Below are 4040 nucleotides of genomic sequence, written 5' to 3'. Positions count from 1 at the left end.
AGCAAAATTAGAAAAAGACAAAGAGAATAATTTTTTTGTTGCAATGAACCAACCTATACCTCTTTCAGTGTATCTTTGGCCAACCTATACCTCTTTCAGTGTATCTTTGGCCAACCTATACCTCTTTCAGTGTATCTTTGGCCAACCTATACCTCTTTCAGTGTATCTTTGGCCAACCTATACCTCTTTCAGTGTATCTTTGGCCAACCTATACCTCTTTCAGTGTATCTTTGGCCAACCTATACCTCTTTCAGTGTATCTTTGGCCAACCTATACCTCTTTCAGTGTATCTTTGGCCAACCTATACCTCTTTCAGTGTATCTTTGGCCAACCTATACCTCTTTCAGTGTATCTTTGGCCAACCTATACCTCTTTCAGTGTATCTTTGGCCAACCTATACCTCTTTCAGTGTATCTTTGGAGTAGAGTCGGCAATTTCGAAGAAGAAGATGATTTTGCGAGGATGGCGAATGACTGGGAAGTCATTAAAAAAATTAGGGATTAGAGGAATTAAAAGAGGAAAAAATTATTTAGAAACTAAGTAGAAAAAAATGAGGTGAACATGGCACCAAAATTAGAAATAGACAAAGAGAAGAATTTTTGTTGTTGCAAAGAACCAACCTATACCTCTTTCAGTGTATCTTTGGAGTAGAGTCGGCAATTTCGAAGAAGAAGATGATTTTGCGAGGATGGCGAATGACTGGGAAGTCATTAAAAAAGTTAGGGATTAGAGGAATTAAAAGAGGAAAAAATTATTTAGAAACTAAGTAGAAAAAAATGAGGTGAACATGGCACCAAAATTAGAAATATACAAAGAGAAGAATTTTTTTTGTTGCAACGAACCAACCTATACCTCTTTCAGTGTATCTTTGGAGTAGAGTCGGCAATTTCGAAGAAGAAGATGATTTTGCGAGGATGGCGAATGACTGGGAAGTCATTAAAAAATTAGGGATTAGAGGAATTAAAAGAGGAAAAAATTATTTAGAAACTAAGTAGAAAAAAATGAGGTGAACATGACACCAAAATTAGAAATAGACAAAGAGAAGAATTTTTTTTGTTGCAACGAACCAACCTATACCTCTTTCAGTGTACCTTTGGAGTAGAGTCGGCAATTTCGAAGAAGAAGATGATTTTGCGAGGATGACAAATGACTGGGACGTACACAAGAGGGAAGAAGAAATTGTTGGAGGAAGTCATTAAAAAAATTAGGGATTAGAGGGATTAAAAGAGGAAAAAAACTATTTAGAAACTAATTAGAAAAAATGAGGTGAAACATAAAAACACAAGAGAACTCTCTAAGGCGTACACATAAGCTTTTTTGTTGAGGTGGGATATGTTTGCACATGTGGAAAAAATACTATGAGGTGGCATGAGAGTTGACATGTGAGTCTGTTTTAAATATATATATAATAGATAATAGATTAGTTAAAGTGAAGGAATTTAAAGTGACATTAATTAAATTGCACAAATTTAAAATGACATCAAGTAAAAAATGTTAAAGGTGCATAAAGGTAAAGTACTTGAATGTGAAATTTTCATGTAAAGATAACCAAAGTAGAAAAGTTAATATTGATAGGTCAAGAGAAATATAAATTGCTTGAAAGAAAAAACTTACATACACATAAATGAATTTAAAACATACATCACACATACTTAAGTTCTTGAAAGTGTTTCAAGTTTGAGAGTAGGTTACAAAAATTAAGTATGCAACAAAGATTTTCCTGTTGAAAAATACTATTTATAGATAAATAAAATGAGTAACAGTCAGCTCAGTGACACCTCGCGTTTGTGGCAGTTACTTTTGTCTAATCCTCACGTTCTATGTTTGTAGCCGACACACATCTAATATTTACTATTGTGATATGCCAGTTGTTAAACGATTATTTCGTATCGATGTTTTCTGTATTTTTGTTATTGTCTTTGCTATTGATAGCCGTACAATTGATAACTTATCACTTTGCTTGACTTTCACCATTATTTCCTTGTTTGTCATTTCAAATCCTATCTAAACATGATTTTCAAATTTGCCAATAACATATGCCCCAATTTTTTGGTCGTTTGACAAAATGATCAAAATCAGTAAAGAAATTGTGACTCAACAACCTCTTGTTAACATAAGAAAAAGAAATATGACATAAAGTAAACGGCATACTTAAGACAATAAGCTAGTATCAACAATCTCTTTCATGAAGTAGATACAACATTTGTCTTATTTCAGCAATATCCTCTAATTTTTTTTTAATCTTGTATCCATAGGCAATTTGAGCCACCTCGTTTGGCTTTTAGTTGAATCTCTAGCAAAATGTTCCAATATCACATTTTTAAACTTTTACATATTTACTCTCAATATGACAATATCTTGCTAAATAACTATTTAGGCATTTATTATCTAAAGACAATTGTTGTATATCAACTTGATAATCAATTAATACTTTGACATGCTTTGCCCGTATGTCAAGAAAAATCTCTTAACAAATTATCTAAGATTCATTTTCACCTTCATTGTTGGAACACTCATTTTAATTTGAAAACGCATTTAGAAGGGATACCACTTTAAAAAATAATTAATATTCCAACTTCTACACTACCTTGATGCTTTGAATTGTCGGTATACAAACACCATGGTTCCAACTCTATGTATTCAACTTGTTCTATTTTTAGGTAGGAGTGATCAGCCAAGAATCTACAATAGCTTGTCTTTTGACAACTTTCATTGGTACATATTTCAATGAAAATTGAGACAAGGTTAGACTCCATTTACCAATTTTACCATTTAAAATAGGCTTAGACAATATATATTTTATAATGCTTGTTTTCGAGATAATTTACACATTACATGACATCATATATTATTTAAGTTTCGTAGATGAAAAATGAAGTGATAAACATAATTTTTCTCTGGCACTATATCTACTTTTGACATCATTCAGAACTCTACTTAAGTAATAAATGAATCACTCGACGTTATTTTCATTTTCCTGAGCAATAATCTCTCAATTGTGTCATGTGAAGCTAAGATGTACAACTTCAATTTCATATGTGCTATTGCGGGTATCATCACTGGTGGATTTTTCAAATATCTCTTTATCTCATCAAATACCTCATGGTACCATTTGAACTCTTATTCATTTTCGAGTTTGATCAAAGGTGTGAAGGCTCTGCTTTTTCATGATAGGTTAGAAATAATACGTCTTAAAAAATTCCTTTTTCTAAAACATACTATAATTCTTTTTATTCGGACAATAGTAATGCTTCTAAAAGAGTTTTCATAAAAATTCAAATGAGTCTTTCAAAAGCACCAAATGATCCTCATTAATTTTATATTTTACTATTACATCATCTATGTACACTTTAACTAATTTTCAAATAAAATTATGAAAAATAGTGTTTGTTCTTTGATAAATAGTACCTGCATTTTTAAATAAATGACATTACCACTCACTTGTTAGTTATAATACCACTTGGACATTTAAATGTTGTTTTGGTCAAATCTCCACTACGCGAAAAATGGTATTTTACAGCGCTTTTTTTAAGCCATTTACAACGCTTTTTCAAAAAAATTAAGCGCTGTAATATCCAGTGCTGTAAAAAGATACAACAGCGCTCTTTAAAATAAAAAAAACGTTGTAAATCTCTTCTAAAAACGTGCTGCTTGTTGTATTAGTTTTACGGCGCTTTTTAAAAAAAGCGTTGTAATATGCATTCCTTTATTTCAATTAGATCTCTTTCTGGGATTATAACAACAATCTCCTTCATAAATCGTAATATACAGTATCCGCAGTCTATGTTGTTAGTTTGACGAGAGCACTATAAAATAAAACATATAAGTCAATAAATATTTGTGGATTGATTGTTATTGAAATTTTAAAGCCATACATTTCAAACCTTTATTGGAATCCATGTGATTTATTTGATTTTTGCTTCGACACTGTAGCACCCATTTGAGCTCGAAAAACTTGTAAAACACTATCAAATAAATGTGATTATTAGCATTAACAGACACATTATATATATATATATATATATATATATATATATATA

The sequence above is a fragment of the Cicer arietinum genome, chromosome 7 (genome assembly GCF_000331145.2).
Source record: "Cicer arietinum cultivar CDC Frontier isolate Library 1 chromosome 7, Cicar.CDCFrontier_v2.0, whole genome shotgun sequence".
In the NCBI taxonomy this organism is placed as follows: domain Eukaryota; kingdom Viridiplantae; phylum Streptophyta; class Magnoliopsida; order Fabales; family Fabaceae; genus Cicer; species Cicer arietinum.
The sequence above is the reverse complement of the archived record's forward strand: the minus strand, read 5'-3'. Positions refer to the sequence as shown.